Source organism: Pholcus phalangioides, unplaced genomic scaffold (assembly GCF_987345545.1).
Source record: "Pholcus phalangioides strain wild (caught in Gottingen) unplaced genomic scaffold, Ppha-v1.0 ptg000003l_1, whole genome shotgun sequence".
NCBI classification, from domain to species: Eukaryota; Metazoa; Arthropoda; class Arachnida; order Araneae; family Pholcidae; genus Pholcus; species Pholcus phalangioides.
In genome coordinates, this window is record NW_028301596.1 from 51992046 (window position 1) to 52016189 (window position 24144).

At 34.5% G+C, this 24144-nt stretch overlaps 1 protein-coding gene across 5 annotated transcripts in view; it reads right to left on the reverse strand.

Moving 5' to 3' along the window:
* Positions 1 to 24144, reverse strand: part of LOC149088790 (fat-like cadherin-related tumor suppressor homolog) — a 540044-nt gene that overhangs the window by 304224 nt on the left and 211676 nt on the right. For all 5 annotated transcript variants that reach the window (XM_089250155.1, XM_089250161.1, XM_089250171.1 and 2 more), the window contains one exon: positions 1895 to 1960. The gene's annotated coding sequence lies outside the window, so the exon portion shown is untranslated. The remainder of the gene's footprint in view (positions 1 to 1894; positions 1961 to 24144) is intronic.

The window sequence follows — 24144 nt, forward strand, 5'->3', positions numbered from 1 at the left end:
GTGTGTTCATATTTTTGTATAGCTTTTTTGTTAAGCAATTCCTATGCCCTATACATTTTTCAATAATTTTATACATTTTTGAATACCAAAACCCACAAAATCATAGCTCGAAGATCCTAGGCCGTCAAAATCATTCAGACGATCCTGAAAACAGAAATGGATTCATAACCGGAATGTATTCAGATTTCGCATGACCAAATATCAGAAGCCACCGCAAACCAATATGTGAAGAACCCATGATCTTCACAGTACACAGTGACGGGAATGTGTGAGAATCCTCCACGTTTGTTCCGATAAAGTCTAACGACATCATAAGACATGAAAGATATCCTTGTCCTGACCAACTATCGAGATGCCAATAAAGCCGAACAGGTCGGTAATTCGAAATTTTCCCGACGATATCCTCGAAACGACAGCCATAACTGGCACTATGAAGACTGTTTACGTCCGGGTATAATAGCTCACTTCAAGAAACGACTGCAGCTAGAAAACTTTTGACAGAAATAAAGAAAATATACATCAAAACTATCAGACAGTGATTTACGACCGCGGTCAGTCCAAACGCGGGGGGGGGGGGGGAAGATAATAAATAAGAGCTCCAAGGAGAGAGAGAGAGAGAGAGAGAGAGAGAGAGAGAGATACACATACCAATGATGCCACCGGAGATGGCGAAAAGTCGCATTTGAGGCAGGAAAAAAAGGAAATGGACAAATACCGGAGAAAAAATAAATACCGAAAACTTGGCCCTGCCTCATTTTTCATGGCGTGTCACGGAAGATGAGGAGGTCATTCCCAAAAGACACTCTTCTTTCCCCCCACCCCCCCGTCTCCTTTTTACCTTCTCTTTCCAAACTCTTATCTTGGTATCGGTATCACAAGGTGTGTGAACTTCTAAGAAAAGATTATAAAGTCAAATCTTCAGGGAAGAAAGGAATTCCAGTTAGAATCACGGCTTGATACCGGTGGTCACTTTTTGGAAACCCCTGGTATACAGTGTGTTTCTTGAACCGGATTTGTTAAAAATTGAATTAAGTATCAGAAAATATCGGGGGGGGGGGGAAGCTAAATATCGGCCTGTGATACTGAGAATTTGAATTTTCTTGATGTCATGCCGAAACGAATATTCGGAATGAAAAGTGATTTTGTCCTCTCCGGGAATCGAGCCTGAGCCCCGTTGCATACCGGGCAAGTGCGCAAACCAATACACCAGAGACACACTTTTCAATTCCTTATAACACGCATTATTAGCGTGAAGTGTGTGGGGGCAGCAGTCTTCCATATTAAGCCCGCATCCCACGATGCCTGGCTCCAGACCATTCTCCTCCTCTTCAGGCCTCGCGGGGGAAGCAATCATTTTTTATGGCTTTCAATACAAAGGCCATAATGCATTGTATTTTCCTGCTTATAATCCGCGGATTATCTGTTGAAAAAGTGGTTAAACGTTAAAAAATGCGGAGTAACTACCCTGCGGAAAATCTTTCTTTCAAATCGAGCACAACTCAGGTTTATCACCATCTATGAGCGATTTACTACCTAGTGAATTATGCCGAAAGTGTAACTGTGTGTGTACCTAACAGTCTGAGTGCGTATGTAGTGGTCTGTTTGATTTTTCACTGCCGCCATCTATATTTCAGAAGTGAAGTGAGTGATGTGTTATGATTGAATTATATTTGTACTGTTTGCAGGTCTGTTGCTCTCTGAGGCGAGACATTTTAAAGGGGAGATCGGCTCGCATTCGCACCTTGAAGTTGGGACTGCGGATAATCTGCAGAAAATTATGTTATCAGCCTGGTGAGTATTCTGACGAGTCTGAATTTGAAAATCTATAAAATCGAGAGAACATCAATTCCACTCGAAAAAAATCAAGCTGATTAACAAATAAAAGCATACATACCAGACTTTTCTACAACTGTAATACTGTCACAACTCCGTGACTCGTCAGTCATTCCTTAGTCACATTCTGCAATTGAAACATAAGTACAAATAAGTATCATTCGAACGTATCTAACAAGGATATTATTCGACAATACAAATTACAAAGGTGATGATTTGGGAGCCATGTTTATAATAATTGAACATTCCAGCTTATCATACTCAGGACATCGAAAAGTTTGCAGCGAAAATTTCAAAATAATGGAGGTCTAGCTTATATGTGTAAAGAGAGAATTCATAAATCTAAGGGAAGAATGATTAGGGCCAGCTTGAACCCGAATCGCTGATCACATCAACAGAATTTTCGCCTTCTTCAATATCTACTTACTTGTTCGAAATACATAAATAACAAAGCGGCCATTATAAACATCTGTTAAGCATCACGTCGCGCAAGTTTCTAGCAATTTTCTGCAAACGAGTTTTCGCGCAGCAATAAACGGATTCTTCGGAATTTACTGCGAGATCTTCTCCTATAAGAAAGTTGTTGTTTTTTCTCCTTTTCTATTTTATTATTATTATTTTTTCCTATCTCTCTACTTCAGTTAATAGACAAAACATAATAATGCTTGAGACAAGACACATCATTTTGATGAGAAAACGTTCTTTTCACCGTGTTTATTAGTGTCCATGATGATAATTTGTTTCCACTACGGCCCTTGAAGAGAAGATGACCGTCAAATTGCTTTTTCTTCTGCTCGTTTGTGTCTAGTTTGTTAATTCAACACATCCTTGTTTTATATACATGTTATTATACGGGGGAAAAAATTGCCTAAATAATTTTAAAAAGTAATTTGAGAGGAAATATATATATAACTGAAAAATTGACTCCGGAATTTGAAACAATTAACAGCACTAATAAATGATCATAATTTTCCCACATTGTTAAAAACAAGCTTCAAAGCTATTTTTTTGGATAATAATAATTCGCATAAATAATTTTTTCTTTGGAACTTTGGCACAAGATCCAACTGCTATTACAGCCGAAAAGTAAATGATTCCACGACCATCAGTCACTCATGGCCACACAAACTACCAAATTATGTAATACAGCCAGAATGAAATTATAACTGCTGCTATCGCGCACGCACACAGAACTGAGACCAATTAAATACATTACATCGAGAAAATACCGTTATTAATTGTTTTCATCGTATCAAATTTTCCGGTAGAAATTTCCACTCGCGTTTGACAGCTCTCTTCTAGAATCAGACTGTCAACTCCACCAACGATATATACAGGGTGTCTTGTAAGTGTTAATGCGGCCTTTATCTCATCAACCGTCTGTCGTAGAGATATGCCTCCAATTTAAAAAAACTGATCAGCAGGCGATCAGAAATTAACCTGTACCAGTTTTGAGAGTTAAAACACATTGTGTCACAGAATTTAAAAAAAATCTAAATTTTTAAACGGTCCCCTTCTCTTAACACTTCCAATTAGAAATTATTGCGCTGATTCGCCCGACGCTAACAATATATATTTTTTAATTTGTGTGACAACACTGTATTTTCACTCTGAAAACTGGTACAGCGTAATTTTTAAACTAATTTCGAGCATTTCTTAGATTGAAACCATACCACTACGTCAAACATATGACGAGATAAAGGTCGAATTAGCCCTTACAGGACACCCTGTATGTTCTAATCACAGAAAAATCTGCATAACACACTGCAATGTTTTTTCTTTTTTATTATGTAAAGCGAATTTTCCTGCAGGAATAAATTCAAATACAATCAAAAAAAGCTCTATTTATAAATAACTCCGAAACTAATCACCCGGATTAAAGCGGTCGTCGAATCAATACAAGCATAAAAAAAACCTACATCAAACCATAAATGCAGGAATCCGAATGAGATATCCTGAGAGAAAAAGCAGCGGCACGGGAAATACTTCCTGTATCGAGTAATTCAGTAAATGTAATAAAATGTCTCACAAAAGCGTATATAGAGTCGTTTTATAAACGAACTAAAAGTCTAAAAACATCAATGATGTCAGGAGAGAAGTAGAAAGAGTCTTTGAATTGAAAAGTCATTTTCTTGGATAGATTCCAAAACGCTTTCTACTAAATTGGCTTTTTTTTCTCCGAGAATTATATATTTTTTTATTCTTTTTTTCCCTTTTGCTCCCACTTTTATGTAATGTCATCGGAAGTGCAATGATCCTGTTTCTTTCAATGTCCCACCCTCGCAACCCTTCATACCTTGGTCATAGCATAATTCTGCACGAAATGATATCGAATACGAGATTTCGGGATTTAAGAAGAGAGGAACAAAAATCAGAAGGAAATCTCGTGTCTCGCCGATTGGTGCATCGATCACCGTATGAGTGCGCTTTATATCATATACGGGAGGAGAAATTAGTTGCAAAAAAGAAAGGAAAACCAAGAGAAATCGGTAGTAGATCACATTTAATAGGTGGAACAGAAGTTCCAGAAATTGGAAACGGTACCACACAAGTTCCTCAAGAGAAGAAACATGTCAGCCTTAATTGAGTGTAACTCCTCTTCGAATGCACCCAGGGTAGCCAACGCAGGGCTTGTGAAATCGAAAATAAATTACGCTTCGGCCAAATTTCCTGGAGACGAGAAATTTTTTTTCTCTGAAACGAACTGTCAAAACAATTTTTTTTTTCAGACTATTAAGGAAACCTTCGTCCATGTTGGTGGCAACGCTTACGGAAATTCTAAGAATTCAACGTTGTCGTCATACTCAAATCTAGTTATCACACAATTCCAGGCTCCAACGCCGCTTTTTTTAATCACCATGGCGACCGGATTTGCCTACCCCTCAACAAACGTATGTCGTACCCGCATCACCCAATCTCACTACACCATATATGCTCAACCTTTGGCAAGCGGGCCCAATGTGACCCTCTGAGTCATCTTATGTGGCCCGCAAACCTAATTTTGTAAAGATGAACTAAGCGCGACGCATTTAAAAATAGGTTAAGTGACCCAGTACTTCAAACACCCAACTCTGGCAATATCGCTATATTGCAATTTACTGCCATTAATGAGATGGGTTGGAAATGAAGGCGCTGTCTACCGGTGGTCGCCTCAAGTTCGTTGGGAGAAATATCTTATTTATAGCCTCCTTTGGGTTCGAACCCAAGCGCCACATTTAAAGATCACTTGGGTAACATGCGGCACACTTTCAGATCACTTGGGCAACATGCGGCACAGTTTAAGATCACTTGGATGAACTGCGGCACTTTCCCAAATCACATAAGTGACCCGTAGAACAGTTACAGATCACTTGAGTGGTTAGCGGCAAATTTCTTCGACCCGCAGCACATTTCTAAATCGCTTAAGTGACTCGTGAAACAGTTCCCCCGATCACTTCAGTGGCTCTCGGCACAAATTTTCAGATCACTCAAATGACCCGCGACACATTTCCACATCACTTAAGCGGCCCCGGGAATGTTTTAAAACGAATCACGTGGCCCGCACTCTCCAAAATGTCGAGCACCCTTGCACTGCACAAAGGTCTACTCTAAGATATGGAATTCTATGACATTACCATTTCAGAGTGTATGCATACACCCAAAGCCTCCTAAAAGTATATTCTCCTAGTAGTATCTAGAAGGCTTTGGTACACCCCTTTATTGAACTCTCTCACTTTGTGGACTTCCATGGACATTCTTGGCATAGAATAGATTTTATGCCTTTTATTTGTGTTATGGCATTTAGATATCCCTGCAAAACAAAAACACCACCAGATGTTTTCTCATTTATTTTAAAAATTATTAATACAATTTTTCATATCACCCCTCTGAGTTTGTAGCCACTTCACGACAACACCCTGTAAATCAGTTTCCTTCAATGGATTTTTTTGTTTTGTAAATTAATGTTTGGAATCTCACACCAAAATCAAGTGCTCTCATGTACGAAAAATATTTTTTGTTTCCAATCGTGAATAAAACCGATGTTCCCATAAAATGTTGAGCACTCCCAAAAGCCGTGTTATCTGAAAGAATAATTTTCAAGAGTAGCTTCACTCTTCTCCAAAATTTTAAGGGGTAATTTTGTTAAAAAGAGCAGAATTTTTTACTGTTAAAAACAAAAAAAATAACTATGAAAAAAATCACCTAAACTTTGAAGGAGTATTTTTACTCCTCGACGAAATTTGGAGGAGTAAAATTAAATTTTGATGCGCGAATCACGCACCTACATGCGTATTAGCGAACCCAGCTCTCAAGTATTTCGCCTCCTCCCCCGAGAGAACCCAAGAAAATATTACAACCATTTTCCGAAATGCTTTTAGAAACTCAATAACCTCAGGTAGTGAAATCTTCCTCTTGCATATCCTGTTGTTTCCTGAATACTATTCCGGAACGACTTTGGTTTCGATTGAAGTAAACGTTTTGAATGAAAGCATTGAAATATAGGCGCAGTAAACAAGGGGGAGGGGGGGAGGGGGAGTGGGCTTTGCAGTGACATGACAACTGTGGTTTAGTACAAACGGAAGAGGATGTCCTCCGAACGATTCCCAACTTCCGACCTCGCGGCGGGAAAACAATTTCGTATCCTACGAGAGAGAAAAATAAGAAAACGTTTCTATCTGTTTGCTAAAAAGAAAAAGAAATCGGTCGTGTAGAATATCAATCACATTCTTTCCCCCCCCCCTCATCCCGACCCAATCATATACAGGAAACGGATCGGCTCTTCCGAACATCACCTCGGATCGACGAGCCAATCGATCAGGTTCGAATCGCGAAACAATATGTGGTAGAAGAATTGCACAAGGGAGGAAGAAAAAAGACAATACCGCACAGAATCTTTCGCTCTCTCTCTCTCTCTCTATTCGAATTATTGAATTTTGCCCGGTCTACAATTCAATCCTGTTCGGTGAGCGAACAATTTTTGATCCGGATTATTATTTATTTTTTTTCCTTTAACGTGAAAGAAGTATTCGGATCCCGAGACGAAACCAGGTTTTCATACCGGAATCGATCAAACTTTTCTCTTACCTCAACCTTAACTGGAAACTGAGTCCACGGCGCATCACTACGTGGTTTTTCTTTTACTTGGTTGAAATGTAGGTTAGAATGAATCGAACATTTTGATTAGTATTTCGAATACAAATCGGTTATTGGGATTCATGAAAAATGATCTGATTTTAGCATCGATTCGCAAAATTCGCTTTGGGATGACATAGGATTTCAGTATATAACGGATTTTTAGAAACTGTTAGAAATTCACTAGCAAAAAACCCAGGACTTCTCTCAGAATTCTAATTAATTTGCCATGGCAACTAAAAACCGGTACTGGGATGTAACGTTTTCCGTGCCTGATTACAAAATGTGAATGTGAGGAAAACACAAAACATTCAAAATTAATACCAGCATGGCTCTAAAAACTCCGTCAAAATACACAATTAGGGGTCATTCAAGTATTACGTAAGCAGATTTTTAGCCATTTTTGAACCCCCCCCCCTTGTCAGCGAAAGTCAGCAAAACACTGACCCTCTTCCCCCCTTGTCAGCAAAATTTCGTCAGCAGCTTAGAATATTTCATATCTTCAAAAACGGGTGGTTGATGACGTAAGCAATCTTCAAACTCCCCCTCCGCCCCCCCCCTTGTCATCAAAAGTCAGAAAATCCGAAACCCCCTCCCTCGATGCTGACCTAATAATACTTGAATGATCCCTTATATGCTGATGGCACTCAAGGAAGAAAAGAAAATATTTCTCAGTTTTTGTGTACAAACGCTAAAATATTCTTTCTTTCCAAAGAAATTATATCTTGTACGCCCCGTTAATACAGAACACGAAGTGTCCAGAATGGATAAAAATTACGCGACACATTCTAACATTGTAGGAAATATTCATGCGCATTTCTCTTACGCGCAAAAATTTGCGACCTGCCTGCCACCTACCTGATAGAAAGTAAACTATCTGTTATAATTTTTCAAGGACAGTTGGAAAGTCAGTTGTCCGTTTTAAACCGATACGCAGCATGAAAACAAACAAAATCTGTTATGATATCCATACATAATTTATTTTTAATTTTGCATATCGGTGTGAATTTTATGCACCAAAATATCGATTAATATATTCTAATATTTGACGCTGAATTACTTTTTTTAAACACCAAAAAACATACAAACCGGTATTTCTCGCAGCATGGAATTTACATTGGTATGCAGAATAAAAATAAAAATTATATAGTTTCATGATACGTATTGTTCATTCTTTACGTCGACTTAAAAAACCAGCACCCATTTCATTTTAATAATTATAACAGATAGTTATGTTTTTATTCAATAGGTGACAGCAAAATTCCTAGCTTAAAGCACTGTTTTTGTTCTCCACAACAGAAATTATGAATATCAGGTATAAATTTAGTGAGAATATTTTTCGGGCATGTAAAATAGTATATAATTCGGATATCTACTACTTTAAGTTACATGCCCGATCATGGATGTAAATTTTTGAAGATTCGTCCAGCCCTATTCTCAACTACAAAGTGTGCTCGCGACTTTTCCATAGTATAAGATTACAAAACAAATCAGTAGTATATATTATAAGTAGAGCCCAGAAGAGTTCAGGCAAAATGTCGTAAATGCCTTTTTTTGCCTGTTTCAAACATTTTTGGTAAATATGCCTTTTTTTAAATTTTTGTGCCACAAATGCCTATTTTACAGTTTTAAATTTATTTGTGAATTCCAGAGGCCATAATCTGTAAAACGGATATTTTGAGCATTGAGAACTTGAAAAGAATTCATCTTTTTAAAATTCTCCAATATTCAGCACCATCAGAAATCCCCTCCTTTCAGCCCCATTTAGACGCAAATAAGTGATCTAAAAGCTCTCTGTTGCCATTAATTAACTTTACTTTAACAGGATGGCGTAGACGTGACTGATTTTGTTTCAAATGAACGCGATGCAGTTATTATTAACTATAATTAAAACAATAAACGAATTTAGTTTTCGTACCCTTCATACCTTTGTTTTTAATTATTTTTCCAAAAATTATAAAATCCTTTTTTTTAGTGCCCATTATATACATTTTTAATGACTTCTTGCCTAACTATTGCGACCATTTCAGTGCTTGAATTACCGGGCTCTAGTTATAAGTTCAGAGATACGAAATATTTGTTGTGATAATCCCAAAGACGAAGATAAATTGAGATTGCCACCTATAAAAGATAGCAACGAGAATCGATATTGGATAAGAAGAGTACATGTTATCTCGAATAATAACAAAAATATACGAGGTAATGTTTCTATCTTGGATCAAATGAGGAAAAAAAAAGCAAGATATTCGTCAATCACGAAACGAACCATTAGAAAGAAGGAGAAGAAAAAAAAATAGAAATAAACATCAGAAAGCACAAGAAAAAAAATCCAATGATTCAGCAGAAAGTTTATTTAACAGGACGTAACATTTTTCTGTGTATTTTATTTTCGTTTCTCCTTCCGTTTCTTTTTTCTTTTCTAGGAAACGGAAGTAATACGGATGGAAGTCTCCCAGAAAAGTCATCAGGATAGAAAACAAGATAACGGCAGAATTTCTATACGACTTCTCTTCATTACATATTTACACATGTGTACATTGTCCGAAACGACTTCTTATAAAGCGTAGAAAACAAGAAACTAACGTCATCGAATGATGGATCGATCGCTATTAGACGATCAGTCGATACTGACCTGTACAATACCTATAATCAGTATAAAGGTTTTTTTTTTTCTTATTCTTTACTGAATACATGTTATTCCTTTATATGTTGGATTTTTCCCAGAATCTCTTAGAAACGTTGAATAATGAGGTCACCACAGTGATTTGTACAATAAATATGCGGTGATCGATCTCTGAAAGATGTTGACTGAAATCCAATTCCTAAAGGACATTCATGTACGTGTAAATAAATCAAGGGTGCTCAACCATTTTTGGACACTGCGGGACACTTTATTGGTTTGGAATCGTGTCGCGGGTCACTCAATTGTTTTCAAGATGGTACCGCGGACCAGGGTGATCTGTAAATGTGCCACGGGCTGCTTGGGTGAGTGCACCGCAGGACAATAAAGTTATCTGTAAATGTGTTGCGGGTGACTTAAGTGGCATATCAATCAGCTGATTGATCCACGGGCTGCTTGAATGATTTTTAACTGCAGCACGGGTAGCAAAATTGATTTTAAACTGTACTGCGGGTCACTTGAGTGATATGTAAGTGTGCCGCGGGCAGCTTGAATGATCTGGAACTAGTATTAACAGCGAAAGGCCGCTATGTGAATAATCACTCTTTAAGCAAAGAATGATTGTATGAATGAAGATTTAGTTCATTTTAACGAAATAAGGTTTGAACTCACGGGCTACATCAGACGAATTCGAGGGCCACATTGGGTCCGTGGGTTATGGGTTGAGCATGCATGACGTAAATGGTAAATTTAGGTAGAAAAAATTCCATCAATATTTAATGAGGTTGAAGCACAATGTGTTAACAACCTGTCTTCAAAAGACATTGAAAAAAAATATCCATTCACTGTAAGCAATTATTTTCTCCCCCTTAAATTCAGTTGATAACTTTTATGCAATTTAAAGAAAAATTTTATGATTATATATAACTGTTATTTTTTTATATTTATATTTTACGCTATAAAATATCGCTTGAAATCATTTGGATTAGAAATCCTCTCGATAACCTTATACCGTCCAAATTCAGGTTCGAATCACTATTTTCGTAATTTTTCTGTCTATTTCCACTTCCAATTCATTATTTGAGAGATAACTGAAAAAATGAAAAAGGAAAAAAAAAATCATGAATGGGTTTCTGGACTTGCCCATGTCAATAGAAACGATATTGAAACTAAAAACAAAGGAAAAATTAAATTTTCTTCCCTAAAAATAGGTAATTCAAAACGATTCAATTGATAACATAAGTTTCAAAATAAATGGGATTTTCATTCTTAAAATGATTTTAAAAAATCATAACTATTCAGCTTTTAATCCGTTTTGATCGAATAATGTGTAGGTAGAAAGAAGGAAATCTCGAGTTTCACGCAGTTGCCTACAGGTAGAGCTAACGCTCTTCTTTCGGCCGCCACTTCAGTGTTTGTCAAGATTGGCTTTTCCCAAATTTAGAAACCGATTCGGATGACTTCATTGTTCAGCAGGACGGGGTACCACCACACTGGAGCTTAGACGTTCGAGAATTTTTGAACAATCACATTCCTAAACGAGGGATCGGCCGTGCGGGACCTGATGATTCAGTTAAACATCAATGGCCTCCAAGATCGCCGGACATCACAGTGTGCGATTTCTTCTTGTGGGGGTTTATAAAATACTGCGTTTATGTGTCTCCCCTTCCAGCTACATTTGCCGAACTGAAGATAAGCATAACAGCAGCCGTCGATGCAAACATGCTTGCAAAAGTTTGGGACGAATTTGACTACCGTATAGACCTATACCGAGCATCACAAGGCGGACATATTGAGCACCTTTAATTTGGTTTGTAAAAAAACTTTATGATTAGCAATATAATATAAAACTAATCTTGAGTGTCTATGTTCAATATTTTTCGTAATATACGCATTTCAAATCGGATGATTCTTTTTGAAACACCCTGTATTTTTTAATCAAAACAAACTATACTCTTAATCGGGAATATTATTCGTTCACGATGCCACGACATGGAAATGTTCGTGACGTCTGAAAAATGCTATTAAAAAAATGTCCCTTATCTGACAAAAAAGGGAAAGTGTGTTTGGAAAAGAGTATGTAATAAAAAATCCTATCATATTATAAATAATGTTGCTCAGCACCTCATAAAATACATTAAAAATACTTTTGGTGTTGGAGAAACAAGAATTCGAAAACAGTTAAACACAAAACTCTTCAAAGTATTTGATAAATTAAAGAAAAAAACCCCATGTTTTTGAATGTTTTCGTGCACCAATCCCTTAAACGCAGAAGTCTTCAACCTTTTATATTCGCGAGCACTGCCTGTGTCCAGCCTCAAAATAAAAGCACCCTTTATAGCAAGGTTGACATACTGGTATGAAATCAGAACAATTTCAATCTCCTTGAATGCAATTTATAAAGGGTATTCAACTGGAAATATGATAGGGTGCTCGCGAGAACGAAATCAAACACGAGTATCGAGCGTTAACAAAGTTTCAAGACATTTGAATGAGTGGTGTTCGAAAAAATGGTATTTTTCTAACAAAAAACTTAGTTTTGAGAAAAGAGCATTTTAGTGGAAAACCTCGGCATATATAATGCTTGCCAGCAGTTTATATTAAAATATTTCCAGTGAATGCCAAACAAAAATTTGAGCACAGTTAGAGACGCAGAAGGTTTCATAGTGATTGAAAATTTAAAAATTTGAAAATGTGTTTTTTGGGAAATTTGCGTGCGCCAACCCCCCTAAAAACGTTTTAATAGGAATGTTTTCTTGAATAAATTATTGCTTAATATGAATTTTTCTCTTATTGTTGATAAAAAATTACATAGTTGATAAAAATTAGTTTTTCAAAAAAAAATTTGCATGTGTACTAAACTTGGCGTAGGGACAAACAACTTCTAGTGATAAATGTTGGAACTGATTTTTCCCACCAATTTTTTATCCGTGATTTATTTCAATAAGGCGTTTCCAAAGCTTCAAAATTTTTTGATGAATAGCTGCGGCTGTAAACGGCTCTGAATAGCTGAACTAGCCTGTAACTTAAATATTGCACAGTTGGGTTCCACAAAAACGCAATTTTGAAGCCACGTATTCGCAGGTAAAATAGCAATAAATTTTCCAAAGGCGATATGCGCGGTAGGTTGAGGGAAATGAGTAAGATGTGTTGCAGCATGCACCACATAAGCCAATCCTACTACTCTCATAAATCTAACATCAGGGTATTATCAACTTACACGCTCGAGACTCTACAAACTATACCTGCATGAATCTAAATGTATATCAACACCGTAAGAATTTCCAAAAACATCCCCATCTTTATAAAATATCTTATCCTATCAGTATTTTTTTCATTTTATTTTTACAACATACGCACGACCCATAGAAGAAAGGAAAATGAAATATATACGAACATCCGTGAAATTTTCCTCTCCGTTCGAAGATAGAGGCTATAGAAAAATACTAATCTCATTATGGTGAGCGGATATATCCGTTTTTCTCCCGCTTACTCTCTATTCTCCCGAAGGCATCGGGCTTTAGATGAAATGATGCCAGACAGACAGAGAACAAAAGCAAGAGAAATGAGAGAAAAATCAGGAATAAAAGTACATAAAAGACACGAGAAAAGAGCGTGATAAGAAACAAATGGAAAAAGTAGAACCGGATATTAGTGAGGGAAAAAATCGAAGAGATTATGAACGGTTCATGAACTTGGGAAGTAACAGCAAAAGAAGATTCATAATCACACAACTAAAGACAAATAATGAAGACAAATAGTCCAAATCCGAAACGAAACGAGGAGTTTGGACGAGCAAATCAAATAAGATGCTATAACATCAACAAGATTACATTCGATGATTTCAAATATGATTCCTATGTTGATATAACTGCATCTCGCGAACGTAAATTCAGGAAATCTTATTAAATGCGAGGATAGGATTGATAAATATTTACGATATTTCAAAATGATATCATGTGTGTGAATGGGATAAAACTCCGATATTCTTTTTAAGTTTAAAATCGCAGCTTTTTATTTTTTATTTTATTCAAATAACTTGCTATAAACATGAACATCTTCAAAATTAATTTTTGAAAAATAATTCTTTTAGATATTTATCGATGGCGTGTAGATGTGAGAGGGAAAATCGAAATTATTTTTATAAAAACGTAACAACAACCCTTTCTGTTACTCAAGTTTTTCATTATAGATTTTTGTTTAAACTAATCTAAATCTCTGTATGTTGTAAATGAAAAAAAAATTGATTTGATTTGAAACTTTCACCATGCGGATAAAATATGATGAGTATTAGGATTATATGATGAGTATTAGGATTATATGATGAGTATTAGGATTATATGATATGATATTTTGGTAATTGAAAAAAATTAAATGCAATATCGTATATAATATATATTTTTTTTTAAATCACCAAAATGCGCACCAAAAATTAGGGTAGTATTTTATATTTTTTTCAACTATTTCATTACTTTTTATTATCATATTATTATTTTACTATATTCCACTTTTAACATGTGTTATGTGTGTTTTTCTTTACCTTAATTTTTACATGCTTCGTGTATGTTTTTCTATGCCCAGTGTAAATGCATTCGAGTCTTCTATAGGGTTATCTATTAATAAATAAGCAAATACTGTCCTTGTATGGACAGAGGGTTTTGGCCTACAAACTGAAGCGGTGTCGGCAATTTAGCATTGAATATAAGCCACGAATTTCCCCGGTACCTAACAACTGAGAAACTGGGTCAGAGTTAATAGAAACTCTGATGAAATCTATTGGTATCCTGAAATTCATATTCTCAAAAAAAAAACTATACACACACACCCTTTAACGTGACAGACTTGGAATCTACAGAATACATCCAGTATATATTTAATATCCAGTGCCGAATTGACCAATAATGTGCATTTTAATCTGCAAAGAGTAAGGCATTCAACTCTGTATGGTTCACTCCCATAAAAATGTATTATTATCATTATTATTATTATAGAAAAACGAATGTAAACTGTTGCCGTTAGCATGTTGTTAGTAGAAACAATACATCAACACAGCAATTTAATCAATTAGAGTGGAGTTTTTATTAGCTAAAATGTTAATCCAAATGTAAAATATACAGTTTGCCTTGATTTTAATGTTTTCTATAAACAGATAAAATCCTACTTGACAAAGGTGAATAGCTTTTGGCGTTGAGTTTTATCTCTGACTTCGTCGATTTCATGAATATCTCAGCATATAAAATTTGAACAACGATAAAATCACGATTAAATAATACGATTATTGTACTCGTATAGCCGTATTTTATACTGAAATGACGCAAAAACATGTACTTTCTAAACTACTACAAATACTGAGAAAAGACATCGGCATAATGGGTTTTTTGACCACGTATATTCAAATATATATACGGCACCATAGAGGGTTGAAAACACCTATCGATTTAGCTCAAGCGATACTCATACTATGAGACTACAGTATGGATGCAATACGGATTACGTATTTCAATTCCATACAAACCGAATACCACAGATGATCCAACTATGAGAATAAGAACTATCTCGACGATCCCCGAGTCGACGTATCCTACTCCATGATATACGAGTATTTTTATGAATTGGAGACCCCAAAAAATTGCTGAAATATTTGGAGGTTGAAAGATCTCTTTGGACAAGGTGAAATCGTTTTTTTTTCCTATATAGATATACGATATGTGTGTGTATGTGAGTGTTGGTCCTCCTCACAGTTTGCACATTTGCAGTTTTCGGTAATGGCTTACCGAACTGCCAAAAAAAAAAAAGAGGAAAAAACAGTTTTTTTCTTAAACCCTAAGAAATAAGTTTCCCACTTTTTTCCCCCCTTAGAATTTGATGCTGTTATGCGTTTCTTATATATGTTTCTTTCCTCTTTTTTCCCGATTTCTCGAGCTGTTATCCTTTTAAAAAGAGGAGGAGAAAAAAAAAATCCGAAAATAAAAAGCGAGAAAGAGATGTTTGTTGATCGCGTTGAAAATGCGATTTAGTAATGCTTTTCTCTTTCTTTCTACTTTTTTTTTCCCACAGTATTTTTTAGAAGTATTTTTTTCTTCAGCTTTGAACTGCATCGTAGATGGAAAACTTCTAGGAGATCGAAAGCTTTCTCACTTTTTCAACTCGTATGTTTTTTTATACGCATTTTATCCTTCTGTATATATATATATACATGCAGATATATAGCTGATGTCTCTTCGAGTTACTTTCAGCGTGAGATGGAATGTCTTTTACTGTCTGGAATGATCTGACGATAAATATTATGTACTATAGTGTGCTTTGATCATTTCGGTTTGAAATGTTTGTCGACGTGATAAATAAACTTCGCACGCCTAAATTTATCATATTATACGTTAGGCGAAAAGGAAAAAACGAGCAAAGAAATATATCTATGTATCCATCTACATATTTCTGGTTATTTCATTATTTTGTATTTAGATATATTTTCAATAATTTCTAGTTTTTCCTGTCTATAAGAAGGTTTAATGAGGTTTTTTTCGGGAGAATAATTTTTCGGAATTATAGATGCAGTGAACCCTCGCGCTACAACGATAAATTTCACCACAATGATATTTTTTTAAAATCTTTTTTGGAACTGCCTATATTCTAATGTTAAACTCCTCTCGATATAACGATAGCCTGCACTACGATAATTCTCTCTATAACGATATATTTTAGGAATGTTTCGAAACTGTGCTATAACAGTTTTTTTTTCTTATATTTCACTCAAAATCACCTTCGATACATCTTTTACATTTCTTACCAGTTTTTGTTCTTTCGAGCGTGTTTAATAATATCGGTATTTTGCACTATCCATCCTCTGAAATTGTTAATGAAGTTGCCGTGAAGCTATTTTCCGTGTACACGATAGCGTTGTGTTGTACACAACTTTATATAGATTAAAACAGCTAACTCAATTTTATTAATCAACTACGTAATTAATTAAATTTTTTTGCTGCGAATCTTATAAATGCATTTTATAGTGGTACTAACGACGTCAATTAAAAATATGCCAACAACATCATAAACTTGGCGGTGTGCTGATAATACGTCTCGATATAACGATAATTATTCTTGCTCACATAGTATCGTTATATTAAGGTTGTATATAGCGCTTCTTTAAGGTTTCAAAAGCCATATAAAATTCACAATATTAATATTATACGTGACATATATACACGCGTATTGGAAAAAATGGTGAGCAAAAAGTCAGCGACATAAATTAGAAATTAATACAAAAATGAACCAATTGTCTCAAACAATCATCTGAAAATACTCATGGTATAGAGAACTTTTTTCTTGATAAATTTTAAAAAAAAGTTACAGTAAAAATATCACTCACAGACGACGCTGTATCGTGAAAACTTGACAACGCGTAAAATGCTATACAAAAAATGCATAATTAATGTTTATTACGATTTTCTTTACATAAAACTACCACATGTCTGATATGAGTACCCTTTGTAGATAGAACTACATCTATACGAGTTAATACTGACGATATTTTCAGCATTTCGTAACTTGCATTCAGTTGTACAAAGCAACTAACTAAGCCGCAATCGAGCATGCGAAAATGCGAAATACCGTTTCTGGACCTCAGAATAGAACAGTTCGTGAATGTCGTTGATCTGTTTTTCTATTTTCACACAATTAATGCCGCTTTTCATGTCTTATGGATACATTTGTAGACAGAAATTCCATCTGTGAACGGAATTTTAATTTTTTTAAATCATATTTATGAAAGCTAAATATATGCTAAGTATTTTCGCGCAAAGCAAACTTTTCGAACTATGTTGGTTGATTATTATTTTTTATTAATTTTTAAAATGTTCCAAAGGCACTTTTTATCCTGTAATATATAACTTATAAGGATTGTAAAATTTATTATTAGTCGGCACAAGTCCCGTTTCTCCATACTTCAGTATTCCATCAGTTATCCAGTATTTTATCACAACGATGCAACAGAATTGGCCGCATAAGTAAAATTGCTTTCCTATTTGATTTATTCATATAAGTTCTTTACTTAAATTAGTTTCTATTCACAATACATGTGTATGCATATTTCGAAATCCCAATGAAGAAATTCATATCGGCTATTATTTATAAGGAAGATTCCAGAAAAAAGATTTTGGAATTTATTTTAAAAAAGAAGAGATAAATAATTCTTGAATTTAAAACGATATTCTTTGAAATATTTTCTCGATGCCAGAATGTAAAATGAATCCCCTTACGATAGGAAGGAAGTTTTATTCCATTCATTTCTTTTACAATTTTTGTGTTATAGTAATTGAATATCTTCTTCTCCTGAATCAGGTAGCATGTGGTATCATGCTCTGAAACAAATGACCGCTTACGAAAAAACCTCGATATAATGAGCCTGAAAACCTCGAAAAAAAACCTGATGCAACGCTGAACCGAAAATGTTTATCATTAGAAGAGAAGCGAAAAAAGTACTTTCGTGTTCTTTATGCATCACTATAATAGACATCATATCCCATGATAAACCCAACTTCTCAAATCTCTATTCGATATTAAAACCGAATCTCCATTAAAGAGGTGATAGCTATACCAAATGGCCACCATTCTCCCCATGTATAGTCATCATCACCATAAATATGTTTCTAACGATATAACACGTTTGTGATAGAAAATCTTCCTAACAATAGGCTTTCTCTCCAAATGCTTTAAGAAATCCGTTTCTCGCATTTGAAAGACGAGAAACAAAACTCATTTTCTTTGATGGCCATCTATTTTTTTCTCCTATTTCTATGAAGAAATGTGGAAACATATACCCACATACACACGATACTTTCCATTCTGAAATTCCATGGCGAAATTTGAATCCATATTGAAAAAAACACAAACTACCAAACATGAAAGTGCTATCAATGATTTGTTATATCGTTGAAACGTATTTTGGGATTAATCATTAATTTTCAATCTCATCATTCATAGTTCTATATGATCACTGATACACGTTTACTGAATTCCATTCACTTTTCGTAAGATGTGTCTTTTGGACAAATAGTGAGATCTCCGCTTTAGGCCAGTAATATGTACTTCAGTGCATGACAAATCCCATGTGCCAAGTCGCAATGACTAAAAAAACCAGAACTGCCTCCTAAAATCTTATATATGTGATAAATTGGAGTCTAAGGATGACACAAATTTGTCTAATTTCATTAAATTACGCTTTTTGGCATTGGGAAGTCCAGAAAAAGACTAAAAAAATATTATCAAATTTTTCATGTATGAAAACCATGCTTGACTACTAAGAAATTTTTAGCTGGTGAGTAAATCTTTTTTTATTCCGATCGTTAATTCTTGATGTATTTGATATACGAGTATGCATGAAATTTTTTTGAACCTACCTCTACATTCGTGTTCAGTATTTCCAGGTGCCAGATCACCATGGCGACAAGAAAATCGGTATTGGTGCCTGAAATTCTCTAAGTGCAAACAAAATAAGTGTGTTAAAATAAGTGTGAAGAAGATAGAAACATATTTTTTTCAATCAGTTTTGTAATGCTGGGATTCCTTACATTTATGGACATGTGCAAACATTACAAGATTCATCGAAAGACTGGTTATTTGTGGAGATGAAGATTACAAGGAAGAAAATTCCTCACTGCCCCCACGGGGACTCTAACCCCGGTCTCTCGCTTGCCGGACGAGTGCTCTACCATCTAAGCTATGGAAGCAGATAGAATATTTCAACCTAGCAGCGTATATATATGTTGAAAGGCACCGTACATGAACGGCGTCAACAATCAACTAATAGCTCGTGAATGAAAAAGGCCAACCAGATGGCCATATGCATATAGAAACGTCCTCTCCACTTGTCAATACAAGATTCATCGAAAGACTGGTTATTTGTGGAGATGCAGCTTGTATTGACAAGTGGAGAGGACGTTTCTATATGCATGCGCAAACATTACCGACATTCATCATCCCAGACTGAAGTTTGAACATAATGCGCGGTGTAAATAATTCATTTGATGATTATTTCAAGCTGGTAATTCTAAGTGATCTCCTCCGTAAATATGATGAATTCGTAATGTACGAACGAATTTATCAAAATTACGAAAATGGTCGACGATTATCCATGAAAACCGGTGATTATACAGGATGTCTCAAAAATTCCTAAATACTTTGAAAATTCATAGAAATGGAAGAAATTGGTGTATTTGAATGCAGTTTGCAAAGAAAAAAATATTTTTTCACGAAGTTGGATTGTTTTTTGGTACAAGAAAAAAATTTAGTTCGAATTTTCGTCGATAAAAGATGCATCACGGAAACAGAAGAAATATGCAAATCCGAGTCTCATAAAATGCCGGGTGCACGATTACTCACGGTCATTTCTGAATTTTCCTGTTACTGGTGCTTACATGAGGTTTTCATTGTGATGTTGCTATTTGTGAATAAAGAGCTATTCGTGAAGTCGTTTTACATCAGCCAGCCCATCAACAATTGCCGGCTTAAGCTTTACGAACTTTCCGAACAGAGAAGAGATTGAAGTAAGGTTGAGGTCCAGAGTCATATAATTTTCTTTCGTGTAACGCTCTCTATCGACAAAAATTTGAACCAGTTTTTTTCCCTGTACCGAAAAAAAACCCCTTCGTGAGAGAATAACTTTCTCAAATCGCATTCAAAAAATATACTTATTCCTTCAATTTTCAAGAAATTTTAAACTATTCACGAATTTATGTAGCACATGCACATAACTACATGCAAAAACGCATAGTGCCGTTTATAAGATTGTTTAATCTATCTTTTCCACTGCATTTTTTATTCAACGAGCCAAAATGAAATAATATATTCCAAGACGAAAATTTCACACTCGGCTGCACTATCAGAAAGAAAATAAATCCAGTATCTCTCTCTATCTCTCCACCACTATTAATATTCCAAGCAGCAATTCAAGGGAAGAGTAGCATCGCAACGCGAAGGGAACTCGAAAGTAATGAAACACTCGAAATAAATCGTAAAATTAGTCTTAAAAGGTCTCGCAGATTCCGGACAATTACGCATCAGTTACCGAAAATAGGCTCGAAAAGAAAAGTTAGAATAGCGGGGGAGCGTGAAAAACTCTAACTATCAACAAGACTAATGATCACAAATTAAAGGACCTTAAGCCAATCCAGGAAGAATGGGCTCACAAAAAAGAATGAAGATAAAACAACTGCAAAGTTGTATCTCAAAAAAGAAGAGATTCCGCACCAGACATTGATAAATAACGTTCTTAATTACTAGGACCGAATGGGAACAAGAAAGAGATCCTTTAACCAGTAAATTCAAAGAGTATCTCTTCTCTTTTTTTGGGATAAACTTCACAATAGTTTCGCTTATAAATACCTACCGGTAACAGACAAATCATCTATTCACCTGCGCATTCATTGCACAGGTCTAAAAAATAAATAAATAAATACTTTTTAGGAATTGTTTCAGTTTTAATAACCGATTTTTATGTTATTCTTGGTGCTGATTCTAAAGATAAAATACATTTTTTTCCCCATCATGCAAGGTTTTTTCCTCAAAACGATTTCATATTTTGGAGGAAATATCTCAAAATCAACATAGTTTGATATTTTTATTTCATCACTTCATAAATGCATATTTCATATTTTGTATGCATTTATGAAGTGCATATCCTAGCTCTGCCATTATAATGAAAGACACTAAAATTAATGAAATATTGACTGATGGCAATGATTCACCATTTTTGTTTATAACGCACAGTTTCAATGTGATTTGCACGGTGCGTATGGGGTTACTATTGAAATTTAATTTCCACTTCATCTCAAAAACTAGAGCCAATCCGACAAAACCATCGCGAGATTCAGAATCAGCATCCCAAAATCACTGGACTATCTTCGGCAATAAAATCAATGTTGAGCATTCACGATTACCATAGCACTCTTTTAAATGAACTGAATGCCTAACAGGTACAAAAGCATACGTATTTCCATTATGTAATAGTACTGCTTTTGGATATTCTGAGACGAATAGATAATTAATAATAATCACAAATTTATTTAAAATCTATAAATGTGTTTAATAAGTTCAAACAAATAACATTTCCTTGCTCTTAAATTAACAAAATTCGTGGCCATTAGACCTAGGATTTGTGATAAAAATATACGTGACGAAATTTTTTATTTATCTTACCAATATAATTAACATCCAAAAAACTGTAACAAAAATAATATTAATTAATATTAATATTATTAATTAATAAAGACCAATTATTTTTAAGACAGATTTTTCATCGCAGGCCTGTGTGACAAAACAAAATATTTTTGTAAGTAATGAGCACGGATACCGCTACCGAATGAGTTCTAAATATATTTTTTTTTCAATACGAAGAAATGTATATAAATTATATTGAAAAAAATGTATAATACGTATATAATCGAGCTATTTTTCTAAAGAGTGAAAAATTTGAGGAAAAAGTATTGGTAAAAACTCAGAACACAATTTCGAGTGTTTCATTAATAATTTTCCACAAATTTTAATACATTTTCCAGTAAAATATTAATAATCACGGAATAAAATAACTAAAAATTAATTTTCTATCAGTAAATTCAAATTGCATTTATTCTCTTCCTTGGCTCGAAACCTTACAATCGTTTCGATTATAAATACTTAACATCAACAAATTCTATTGATCTAAATTCTAAATCTATTCACCTACGCATTAATTTAAAAAAAAAAACGTAAGTAATAACCAGAAAAGCTGCCACTAAATGAGTTCTTTATACTTTTTCATTAATCAATATGAAGAAATATTATTCTCAAGTAACATAAAATAAATTACTGAACACAGTCGAGCTCTTTTATATAGAGTGAAAAATTTGTGTAAAAATTATTAATTTGATTCTTCTTATATAAATATTGATTTAAAAAAATGTTTTACATACATGCAAATATAACTCGTTTATAATAATATCGTTTGATGTTCATCGCAAACGTCATAAAAAACATACATTTAAGTTATAACTTTTACGACTAGAAAAAACACTTTTTATTTTAAACAAAAAACTATGAAAATCCAACGAATGAACTGAAAAATTATAATAAAGAAAACTAACAAAGAAAAAAAAATCGGGCATAAATATTTATTTTCATTAATATGAACAAGATTATGAGGTAGAGGAGAAAAAACGTGATTCTCCGAGCTCCTTGATCATACATAAATTCGAATTAAAGATTAATCACAAAGTAACCCACGTTTAGATTATTTTTCCTTATATAAAGGAAACTATCGATAAATTTTATACATTTATTATAAGAAGCTCCAAATTTCCAGGCTAGTTTATTCAATAGCATTTTTGATTCATAATTTGCTTTACTTTAATTTTTTTTTTTTACACCAATGCAACATGGAATTGAGAAAAATGATTCAGGAATCCTTCCGACATTAATTACGTTACAGCATAAAACATTATAAATCAAAATTTAGTTATTTCGTTGCGAATATCTTAGAATACCGTTCATAGAGCACACAGTAAAACTATGTATCTTTTAATTATAGTTGAACAGCATTCAAAATTTGAAATTACTCGAACAATTTTCTTATATTACTTCTTTCTCGGAACAAATTACGATAACTTCAGCCGAAAAATCGGTATTCTTGGGCGATCGTTCAATTGAATTAATCTAGAGCTCGAGAGCATATATATATATATATTATCGGAACTATAATTACCAAAAATTAAAAAACAAAAGACCCAAACTATACAAAATAAATTTCCAGGTAATTATAATTCCACTTTATACCGTTTATTAATAGTCCGGCCGTTTCGCGGAAATTACGGCCGCACTTTCGCTCCGTGTTAAAAGGCGAACACAATAGATTTCGAACATTTCAAAAAAAAAAAATTTAATTTATTATAAAAGTTTTAATATTATACGAATAGCAGGAATATTTTAAAAAAAAATGTACTTCCGAACTTTCGTAATTAGACGTGCTTAATTTTCGACGACTAACTGCGATTCCCGACCTCTTTTTTGTGAGGAGAAGAGCCAGGAAATTTTCGCAATTTGCCATCAGCGAAGAGGCTTTTCTGATGAGTTCCTTTTTGGACGGGAATCGATTACGAATTTTTCGTCCTCGTTGGGAATATATTTCTTGTCGCCAAATACAACTCAGACAGAGAAATGTGTGTGTGTGTGAGAGAGAGTACTTATACAGAAAGAGAGAGAGAGCAAGAGAAAGAAAGAGAGAGAGAGTAAAAGAGAGAGAGCATTTCTCTCTGAAAGGCAGAACCCGTCGTCGCCATCTGGGTCGTACATCACGGCTATTCAAGACAGAAAAAAAAAGAATTAGCTATTTTTTCCCCCTCCACCTACCATCGTATAACGTTACTTTTCTTACTTTTTACCTAATATACAGAATTTATTGCCAAAAAAAAAAATATATATATTAGAAAAACAAAATTACTGCTGACGAGGAGATTTTAAAAAGAAAAACAGGTCACGGGAGAAGCGCGTCTATGAATTAGAACATTCTAGACGTCGTCGTTTGGGCAGATTTATCAGCAAGTTTACACACA